At 45.8% G+C, this 11,482-nt stretch overlaps 1 long non-coding RNA gene across 1 annotated transcript; it reads left to right on the top strand.

Annotated features, from left to right (window-relative positions):
* The first annotated feature begins 4,496 nt into the window (after positions 1-4,496).
* On the top strand, positions 4,497-9,004 carry LOC120762089 (uncharacterized). The gene is made up of 3 exons (XR_005703815.2): positions 4,497-4,828; positions 6,999-7,501; positions 8,119-9,004. It is a non-coding gene; the product is annotated as an uncharacterized LOC120762089 (long non-coding RNA).
* Positions 9,005-11,482: the final 2,478 nt, after the last annotated feature.

Genomic DNA, 11,482 nt, shown 5'->3' with positions numbered 1-11,482 from the left:
GTATTTTCCCTGTGAGAGTGCTCACTGGCGTCAGCTGGGATGTGTCTGTTGGTACTGCTCGTGCTGCTTCTTCTCTTCAGGCTGCTGCACTGTTGAATTACCGTTCCTGCCGGAAAGTTTTTTCTTGTTATCTAATCTAAACTTGCCCTTCTTTAATTTAAAACCATTACCTCCTGTAGTACATTGCACTTGGCCAACCTTAAATAAGTCTTTCTTCTCCTGTACATTATTTCCTCTCAAGTATTAATTACCTCCAACACTTCTCTTTATTTCTTTAAGCTATTTAGGTTAACTTGCCTTAACCTTTCTTCGAACTCTCCTCTCAAAGGTTAGGTTAGCTGACATATTGTCTTGAAAATGTTAACTGTTGCTAAAAGCACTTCTTATAGAGCACGCTCCTGCCGAGTGTGCAGCTGGATAAATACGTGGTGACCTTTTTTCTAGGACCTCTCGTGGCCACAGCATGGTCATGTAGATGATTCTTAACTACTCCTAGGATCATCTACATGATTTCCCAGCGATGTACTCGGTGTTCTCTGCTTTGTTTGTAAATAAAGAGCAAAGGAGATGCCCTGAGAAGTACCCAGTACAATTGCTCCATGCCCAACTCAGTGAAAAACTGAGAGAGGCTGGATGGACTGGCAGTAAAATCTGGATTGTGGCTTTCTAGAGGGCAGGCTCTGCTCTTTAATGCCTCAAGGTTACTGAGGAAGCAGGGAACAGCACGGGGGTCTAGCGCTGTGCACTCTTCTCTCTTAGGGCTAGGGGGGGCTTGGCCGGCTCTCAGACCTGAGAGCTGGAATCTATCTGTGGTCAGGACATTTCAAATCAGTTTGTTGGAAACTCACTTGCATAACTGATGTGGACCCTAAAACAGAACTGCTTACAGTGAAGCCGCCCAGAAACCCCTTCCCCTCTGTCCTGCTCTTGGTGGGGCTATTCCTACCAAGAAATCACAGAGGAAAGTGTCTGTGCTCTCCTGACCCAACATCTAATTTTACAGCTTCTAATGCAGGGTACTTACAGAAGAGCTGGTTGGAATCTGCTCTTTACTCAAGAATCATTATGTTGGGAGGAAAAAGCTTTGCTCTACTAGCCTGAGCAAGGGACATGCACATGAGGAGGAATTATGTTATCCCTTTAACATTCCAGCCATTAAACTCCACGTGGGAACATCTGTTTCCTTCATATTCTTCACAGAGGATGGGGGTTTTGCTCTCAAAGACAAGGAGCTTTGCTATCACGTTGTATATTTTATTCTGCTCCACTCTTTCACTTTTTCCAGAGTAGATTTGAGGTGTTATTTGAAACCTGTCAGAAAAGGGCTCATCTCTCACAGCATCGGCTTCTTGTGTCGCCTTTGAGACCCTCCAGTGTTGCTTGTTCCATCAGGGAATTAAAACATTCAAATTGATGCAAGCAAGATGAGAACAGGCTGAGATTCTGGCAGAGTGGTTTTTGTTAACAGTTGTTCCCAGGCCAACAAAATTTGAGGACCCCTGTGTTAGGGGGAGAGTGGAATTTGTGAGCAGCCACCTCCCTGTCACACATGCGTTCCATTTGCTGGCTGACAAAAGCTGCACATCCAGCAGGCCCTGTTTCTTCTGTGCCTGACAACAAGCTCCTTGGGATCTTGTTTTAGAAGCATAAGAGCAGTGGTAAAACTGAGGTTTACTGAATTCTTGCCCAGAGCTTTTCTGACTCATCATATGGTATATTCACGTGTAACTCATTTTTCCAGCAAATCTTTACTCCAGACCTCAAAGAGGATACAGGAATGAATGAAGAGTTGCTGTTTCTTTTCTAAAAGTTTGTGTGGAAGCAGATTATTTCCTAGTCCTGTGGTCCTGATTCCATTTTCAAGCCTGGTGCTGCTCTTTGTGCTGTTTTAAGTCTTGTACTTGAAAGAGTTCCAGGATAAAGGGAAATCCTTGTAGTAGTTGTGCAGCTGAAATGATCAGGTGACAGGTAATAATTTGGTACAAAAAGGCAGATGAAGGTATATTCATATAGCTATAGAACATGCCATTCTTTCAGGAAAGTGAGAAAAGCAGCTCTTCTTTCGTTTATTTGTGGGGTTTTGTTTTGGTTTTTACTTTCTTATGTGCCACATTATAAAAAAGGAAAAAAAAAAAAAAATAAAGAAAAGGCTCATCCTGCTCTCCAGACCACTTTGCATCAAATGTTTTACCCTTGCAAGAGCTGTTCACTTTTTCTGGTAGATGCCAACTGGCATAACCCTGCAGTCAGAGATGAAGCACGGAGGAGCTCTGTGGTGGCTTAGGGATGTTGTTTTCAGCTACCAGTTGTGAGCCTCCTGCTCCTGTTGCTCCAGTGTCTCCTCCTTCCGAGGTGTGTTATTTTCTGCAGTCATGAATTGCTGAGCCCTCCTGTGGTAGTATAATTTCTGGAAGGAATTCCCTAAAGGGAAAATTCAATTCTACTTTTGAATCCTAAAGCTGAAAATCTCTTATATATCAGTGCTACTTGACCACTGAACACTCCCTTATGCAGAAACAGCGTAACGGGGCCAGGACACCAGGGCATATAAGGGTGAGGAATCCTGGAAAATCCATTACTTCACCAAGATGGGCAAAAGCTTGAAGAGTAAATTCTTTACATCATAGGTTAAGGCTGGTCTCCCTCCCTGGGTGGGAAATTCCAGAATTCCGTGCAGGATCAGCGCTCCAAGAGTGTGTGGGGTGTCTGTGATGAGTGCACGTAGCTCTGTCTGGGCACTGCAGCCTCCTAGGTGGGTACCAAGGGAGCAAACGTGGAGCACAGCTCCATCTCCTCCTCACTGGGCCGCCCTCTCCAAAGAGGGAAAGGTGGAAATGTGCTGTCACTGCTCACGTTGGATGCCTGAACTCCTTGGTAGAGGAGCCTCCTTTTGAAACTCCTGATTTTGCAAACCTGATGTCTGCCAGCACACATGCGCTCCTGGTCCCGTCCCACAGAAGCCAGAAATCGTGCAGAGACGTCTCCAGAGGATCATCCTTGGCACATAAATGTTCATGCAGAATGTGAGAATGGGAAAAACAAATGTGGCACCCTCTTGAAGGGGTTGATTTATGACGGCAGAGGAGTTGGGAAGTACGAAGCTGCCTTCCGGGACCGGCTAATTTCATGTTTTAGTTGCTTGTAAATAAGTGAGTTTCAGATAAATGCACCCATCTAGCTGACTGCACGTTTCATTACGGGGAGGATTAAGCCAGTTTAAAAGATTTAGGAGACTGCTGTGCCAAGTTCATGTGTTTTAAGAGTGAGGGCTGCCAGGCCCAGTGGGTGTAAGAGCTACTTTGGAAGCACTTTTATGAACTATTCCTGATGCATATCTTCAAAATATTTAAAGCAACACCTGTCACAGGCTGTTCTCTCTTTATCCCCTCTTCATGCCAAGTAATGGTACCACGTGGTTTCTCCAACTGAAATAACTCTTGGAATACAACATCCTGCAGCTCAGTGTGCAGTGTTTGTTGGCAGGACTTCTCTTTTTTTTTCCCCTTTTTTCCCCTCCAGGATTTCTACATGTTGGGTATGAGTGCTAATAAACTGCTTGGGAGCCACTATTATTGTGTTAATCTGGATTTGGCATTGAAAGGATATTAAAGCTATTCCATTATCAGCCTTGTGAATATAAAATACCGTGGACTTTTAAATATTTACATTATTGCAAGGTTCAGACCCAAAGGTATGAGGGGGCTGTATTCAGGCCTCCCACGATGGAGTCTTGGGTGTAAAGAGGGATTTAGCCTCCTGACTATGCAGGATTATCACATCCCGTCTCCCTATAAAATGAAGGGAGAATAAGGGATTTTGTTGGCTAAATCATGTGTTTAGAGCAAATGATAATTTATTTTTTTTCCACCGGTTTTAGAGGGAAGTGGTGTCTGAACAATAGGTTAAGCCTTTCTCATTATTCTGAATGCAGCCACCTGAAAATCTCCTCACTTGGCATCCTTGAGTTCAGGTCTGTGCCAAGGTCAGGCTCTGCAGAGCTCCAGCTTGGGGTCCCCCGAGCCCAGACTTCAGGCTGCTTTACCTGTTTCTCTCAAAGAGCACCTAAAAAAGAGGAAAGCTTTTCGGGGACAGTTGTTCTTACTGACACCTCGCGTTCTTTTAGGGCGTTTTATCCAAGAATTATTTTTGTTGCTCTCTGTACCCGGCGGTGCAGGCTGGCTGCCACAGCACGATGCTGCTTCTCTGTGCTGTGCAGAACCTCAGAGCACACTGCAGGCCGTGTGAGCTGTAATATGTAAATCATCATTAGCAGATGTTTATTGTTTCTTTTCAGAAAATCAGATTTGACTAATCAGCCTAAGTGAAACATATGCTGAAATTAATTAAAGTTTGTTTTAAAATAATTTGCATGCTTATTGCTTTTAACTGATTGTAATTGGGGCTTTTGAATACTCTTTAACAGACAGAGTCACCTGGGTTGAGCTTTTCAAAGCACCCACTGGCATGTGGCCATCCATCTCCCACTGCTGGCTGAGTGATCTGAGTTCCCAGTCCCACCAAATCACAACAGAAAAGAAGGAGCATGTCCCTGCTCCCCATTTTCCTTTGGTGGTTTTGTAACGAGTGCAGTTGCTGAGATATGCGTGCCATGATGAAAGAGCTGATGATTACAGAATAACAGGAGACAGCAGAGCTTTTGTGACTAGCACACAGAGCTGAGTTGCTTGAGCATCGCGTGTGCTGGGAGGTCTCATTGTTTCAGCAAGGCTGCTCACCTACAGACATAAACACCTCTAGCATCCCCCTTGGACATCTCTGGGGGTGTTAAGATTGTCAGAGACGCCCGTGGTGTGGGGTGGCCCTACAGGTAAGTGCCCTGGCCAGGGCAGGAGCTGTCTGACACTCTGCTTTGAGCCTGGATGGGGCCAGCTGGCTCTGCAGGCAGAGATATTTAGGGTGGTGAGGGATGGCACCCTCTCAAGCTCTGCCCCAACAGGCAGCACAGCTCAACCCCACTGTCTCAGGGAATCCAGCAGAAGAGCCAAAGGCAGCAGCAGCCTTGCCAGAGCATGCTGGTGTCTCATAACAGGCTCAGCCAACACGCCTGGGCTCTGTGTCTGCTGCTGCTGCCTCACTGCCGAGCGCTGCGCAAGCCACTGCTGCTCTGCTCTCCACACCTTTCTTTTTTAGTTGAAGGAAATAGCTGGGAACTGTCTCTTTGATAACAGCAGGTTGTACAATGGGGCTCTGAACAGGACATGCTCTCTGCTCTGGGCTTCTCGCTGGGAGCCAATGAATCATGTGCTCCAGGATTTACATAGGCTTCTTAATGGTCTCCAGGTGGAGATGAGGGTGTGGGTTATGACCTATAACTTCCTAAATGGCCTGGGGCTGGCCCAGCCCTGGGATTGCCTTTCCCTGTGTTGTGTCCTGCCATGGTAGGCAGAAATGTGCTCCTTAATGGAAATAACAAGGTGGCCAGCAGTCTGCAGCCAGTCTTAAGGAAGGGGCTCCTTTTCTCCCACCTCCTCTTCTTTGGTTCGAAATTATTGAGAAGGAAAATGTCAAGAATGGCCCTGGGAAAAAATGTATTTGATTGGATCTAGAGCACCTGGGGCCAAAAGGCTCCCTTAGTCAACAGGTGAGCTGCAGTGAGAGGCCTCTCAGTAAGGTGAGTTATATTAGTTGAAGATAGAATTAATTGTATTTAACCTCATACATCCAACTGGCCTCATCTGCAGAATCCAAGCAGACCTGGACTCGGGCTCCTTTATGCAAAATGGAGCCATGCATCAGCATCCTGCCACTGATAAATCCTGCTCATCCCAGCAGAGGATTTGTCTCCCTAGCACTGCTTACCCTGCAGCAGAGCTTGCAGGATTAGTGCAGGACTCGGTTTGTTCTTTTCATCCATTAGCTCGCTTAGATCTTCCTCAGACCACGCTGAAGACAAGATCTTCCTCAGGCCACACTGAAGACAAGAGGCACTTATTAAGAGCAGCAGTTTGTTTCAAGTGCTTTCTCATAAGTTTTCAAATCTTTCTGCTATAATGTCACGCCATCAGTGCCTCCTGTGATGGAGAATAACAGTGGTTCATTAAGCTCATAAATCCAAGAGGAAGAAAGCCTCTCCTGGAGACACGAGTAGCTTTACAACAAACAGAGCCGCAGGAGAGCCTGCAAATTATCAGCCCAATGCTTTATATACATTTTATCATCAGTTGGGGGAAATTACAAGAGAGAGCAATGAGTAAGTGAAACATAAACTATGGCATAAACATGCCCCGTGCTCCCTTCTGCCCACGCTTCGTGTACACGCTTATTTGAAGCCATGGCACCAAGTGTGAGAATCCAGGGAAGTTTCAGAAGCTCTTTCTCATCCAGAGATTCGCCCAGGCTGGAAATTACACGGGGTTATATGTATGTTATGTGTACAAGTTCTTCCAGAAGAGTGAAAATACATACAACATTTAACAATGTCTCCCCCATTATTCCACTGCAAGTGCTGCATGACAATGAGCTTGATGATGTTTACACCCTATCCAACAGTTTTGTTACTACCACTATTTTTTTTTTTTTTTAAGTGTGCAGCTTTGATTTATGACTAGAGATACTAAGATCCCAGCCTGTAAATTTTTACAGCAAGCAGACTTGAATTATGTGTTGAGTCTGCTGCACTGGATCAAAAATGCTCCAAATCCTCTCTGGGAAGATTTAAATGTATACAGTCTCTAAGCCATGAAAATATTGCTCTAATGTGCCTGTGTGATTTTTAACAGATTGTGAGTTCAAATCCATTTATCAGCTGATGTCTAATGAGTTTGGCAGGCCCCTACTACATTAAGTATAAGAAAAACTATGAGCATAATGATGTAGACTGAGGAGAATTTAATGGACAAATAAGTGACCTTCATGTTTATGTGAGGTAAAGATTTCATGCCAAATTTTGCGTAATATACGCCGGAGATAATGGAGTATTTATTAGAATTCTTCTCTCCTTTATCCTCTTCTTTACCCATTGTTTATTTTTTGCGCAGCAGATCTGTGTCATCCATGGGATGTGACTGGGAAGAGCGCAGCTGAACCTGCAGTGGCTAAAGCTTTTAATTCTACCTGGGGGAGCCTGACTGGACAAAATAAAGGAGTTAAGTCCTCCAAGGCCTGTTCCAGGGTGGAGGTCAGCACGTGCTTGCCACACGTCCCGGGGCTCCCCTTGGTGCCTCCCGTGACATCGCTGCTTGTCGCTTCTGCGAGCTCACGTCACCAATTTTTGATGCTTGAATGTGTATTTAGGAGCTTCGTTACAGGCACTTATCTCTGCAAAATGCATCCCAGCATCGTGGCCTGAATCACACAGTGTTTCCTGACCAGTGACATAAAGAATTACAACAAGTGACCATTGGGGACTGGCTCTGGTGTCTTTGAAGAAAGGACTGTCCTTCGGACGAGGAAATCTTGAGCCCAAGGATGTGCTTAAGGCTGGCCTGATCTGGGCTTTGTTTTCAGGGCTGCTTTGAGTGATGAGGCTTGGAAGAGCAGGGTGAGGCTCCAAAGGTCTCCCCATCCTCCTGCCCTGCCATCTCTCGTTAAGCTCAACTGCTAACTGGTATTTAAAAGTGGCTTTCTCTCTTTAAATGTCATGCCCTGCACGGCAAGCTCCTGGATGTTGTCTCGCCCCAGGCCAGGGCACTGACTGCGCAGGGTGCTGAACAGCAGTGCTGTGGCGTGTCTGGGTGGTCCTTTGCAGTCCCTGGCCTGAGCCCACCCTGCACCCACTCATGGGGAGCCTCGTGTGCCTCCAGACCAGCGGTAGCTGTGCCTCCATCCCCTCTGCACCGCTGCAGACCGAGCCACGGCCCTGTCTCCATACAGCTGGGGGTGAAATCTGTTAGATCAGGAGGTGCTGCCTGCACAGCTCATCCCATGCCCCGTGGGAGCAGCTGGTGCTGTGTCTGTCCCAGTGCACTGACTGCAAACAGCAGGCATGAAGGGCAACCTGCACTTTTCCCAGCTTCCACCTTCCCACAAAGGCATCTGCTGCCTGCCCGTGGAGAGCCTGACAAGGAGACCACTTGCAGCAGTCCTGGGAGCTGGACTGGCAGGAAAAAAAATACTTCGCTGTTTCTTGAGTCTGTGTCATTGTGCTTTCATTTAAAGGTCACCAATTCTGAGGGTATTTCCACCAGAAGCAATTGGGAGGTTTTGCTGAGCCTGTCCAGCTTGGTGGGAAGGAGATAATCACAGCCTGGTAATTAAAAAGGGAACAGGGCAGACAGGCAGTGTTCTGAAACAAACTGGTTGGACCAAGTGCTAGGAAGAAGAGTATCTTACTTACCTTTCCCCCTTCATCCTTGTTTTTGTTTATGCAGGAGCAGCAAAACCTGACTTCATTTTTCTAGCTGAAGTGATCCGTGGCTTTGCTGTGCGTCCTGTAACTCGGCAGGTATTACAGACTGTATTCCTAACTAATGAACGGAGTGATTAATTTATTTAACGTGTCAGACGTGGCAGAAGGTGCTGCAGCCAGTCACCGCTCAAGAAGCTAATTGCTGCACTAAGAAAACAAATCTGTGCAAGTCCGCATTTCGGAGTTATTTCCAAACATTAACTCAAAAGTTATTTCAGTAATGAGGCCTCTTAAAAGAAGCATCACTTTTCACAGCACATGGCAGAGCTCCGTTGACCCTCCAGCACTGCTCAGCTGGGAGAAGCACAGTTCAAACGAAACTTCAGCCATAAAACTCGGGCGAGAGGGAGGGCTGTGTAAACTCTGTGATTAATTAGCAGTCAGCAGTATTGAAATGCATGAGAAGGGGAAGAACTGGCTCTGTGCAGAGATTTTGGAACCCTTGTTTGTGGTCTGGATGACAAGGTGTATCACAGGCAGAATCCCCCCAAGTCCCCGCTTCTGTCTGATTTTTTTAGAGATCTTACACAGATCTATACCTACTAAAAGTCACTTTTGGCTTATCCTGGAGAGGTTTTAGGGGTATTTCCCAAATCATTCCTTTACCTCCTAACTTGCTGAGAGGAATACATCTGAAAAGAGAAATCCTGGGTAAATGAATTTTTTTACCCAGGAGGCAAAATAAAAAAATCAAAACTAGTTGTCAGAACTCGTCTAGACAGATTAGTTTTCTCACAAAAACACCTCGGCAGCAGATAGCAGATAACTGGAAAGTGATGAGCTGGCAGCTCACCACAGCTGTTCCTGAAGCACCACAGAGAGCTGAGGTTTGCTCTGTGGCCTTGGTGTGAGTGAATGCAACTCCACTCATTTTATTTTATCGTTTTATTTTATTCCTTTATTTGATTTTGTTTGGTTTATCCTTCCTGTACCATAGAGCCGACCAGCTGAAGCGTGCGGCATGCAGCAATTTACGGTAAACTCTCCTTGTTCTGCTCTGTAATGGATGGAAACAACTCCAAAGTTAATGGTATTAGTGAGGAAATACAGCCATTCTTAACCAATCTTGTAATGCCCTTTTGGAAAAAGGATACTTATAACTACTTTTATAATTCGATTTACAAGTCACAGGTTTTTGCGAGAAACTTGACTTCGAGTCAGTCACACACCTTATAAACTGTGCAGGGCCAGTTCACAAATGGTTTTACAGTTCCATACACTCCCTGGAGGAGCCATCTCCTTCCTGCTGGCCAGACACATTGCCTTGAAACGGCTGCCAACTTTTTAAGAGTTCCTTTTTGGCTATATTCTTCTTTTCATAGCAGCATTCATGGCCCCAGCCCAGGTTCATAAGGAACAAAGTGTAAAATTAATCAATGGATTGATGCACTGTTTAGAATAAAAACAGCCTGGTTTTGGCTACATTTTCTGCCCTTCCAGCCAAAAGAGTGCATGTGTGTACATGAAATGCAATTTAGTTTTCCCTTTTGCTGCCTGTTGATTTTCCCCTAATTCATTTTCCTTTTTGCCTCTTATTGAGTCTCCTCTTGTCTGAGCGAGCTTAACCCTGTAGTGCCTGGTCCGTGGAGCACAGGACAATGGAAGGGACGCTGTAGGTGGGCCCTGGGATGGTTACAGGCTTCATTAGCCCCTGGAAGGTTCACAACAACCTGCAGGAAAAGGGCCATGAGAACTCAGCAAGCCACAAGCGGAGCCTTCCGTAGGTACGGATCTACCTGGAGTTTTAATGACTTGTAAAGCCCTGAGAAAACCTCTCGCTTGATATTTATTGCCTTGAACGTCTTCCAACTGAACTTTATCTAAAAGGCAGCTCAGGCTCTTTTGGAAGCGTGCTTGGCTGGAGCTGTTAATGCAGGAATTGTTCTGCCCCTCCACGGACAGAAACCACAGCCCAGGCACGGGGGGATGTCGCTGGAGACTCTGTGTGACGGGGCTCTAGTGCACAAACATGCACAGACACACTTTAACACCGGCAAATGCTCATCAAACATCTTGAAGCAGGATGTCTGAAGCGGGAGGAGGGTTTGGGTGGGCTGATGGATAATTGCATGCATCAAACAGGCCCCAGTGAGCTCTTTGCAGCCAGGGGAAAGTTGACAACAGCTGTGTTGGTAACCTTAATTTCAGAAGTAGCTGGTCTGGGGGAAAAGTTAATCATATTTTAGGCACTGCCTACCGCCACTCAATCTCATTTCTATCACTCTCAAAGTCATGTATTTTTAAAAATACCAAAAGCAATTTAAAAATACATCTAACAGTAATCACTTCATTGGAAACAACACACTGCAATAACATAAAACAGCAGCTACTTTCCTGTGAAGATTTATGAGACAGACTAGTTTTCTCACAACTTATGTTATTCCTGCCTTATTGTTTTGTCAGCACTGGATATGGAAAGTGGATGATATGTGAACACTCTCCAACACTAGAAAGCTTCGGAGTTTTGATTAGGTAACAAAATTGAATCCCTGTTCAATCTCTGTGATTTAAATTTCAGTGTAACAAAGATGCCTGAGCAGCGAGCTGCCCTCTCCCAAACCCACACTGGCTCTTGCAGTTCCTGTCCAGAGCCTGATTCTGGGTTTCCCCTGCTGGGTCTGAAAATCCGAAGGGATTTTGGATGTCAGTCAGATGCTGACTTTGCAGTGTGGTGAGAGGTGAAATGGTGGCACTGGTGAACAAATGGAGATGTGCAGGTATTTCAGGGCATGTAAAACCACACTGAGACAGGCCTTGTGATCACATCAGTGTGTTTGGCTCACACTATCTCCAGGGAAACTCTGTCCCACGTTTGTGATGGCTGGCTGCTGCTGTCCCCTAGAAATCAGCAATGCCAATGACAATGAGGGGCCAGAAATGAGGAGCATGCATGAAAAAATCTCAGCAGTTAAGAGGGGGATTTACACCCTGTGAAAGCCTGAAGAATTCAGTCCAGCAACCATCACTTTGGAGGTGGAAGGCTGCTCAGTGGGACACAGGCTGCCAGCTTTCAAAGTGACAACAGAAAGCTTTGGGTTCATTCCCTCACCTGCCCCTGTTAGACACTCAGCACTCCCTTTGACATCTCTCTCACAACTTGCACCTCCTTGCACC

The sequence above is a fragment of the Hirundo rustica genome, chromosome 21, assembly GCF_015227805.2.
Source record: "Hirundo rustica isolate bHirRus1 chromosome 21, bHirRus1.pri.v3, whole genome shotgun sequence".
Taxonomy (NCBI): domain Eukaryota; kingdom Metazoa; phylum Chordata; class Aves; order Passeriformes; family Hirundinidae; genus Hirundo; species Hirundo rustica.
This window is presented reverse-complemented; position numbering and strand designations above follow the sequence as displayed.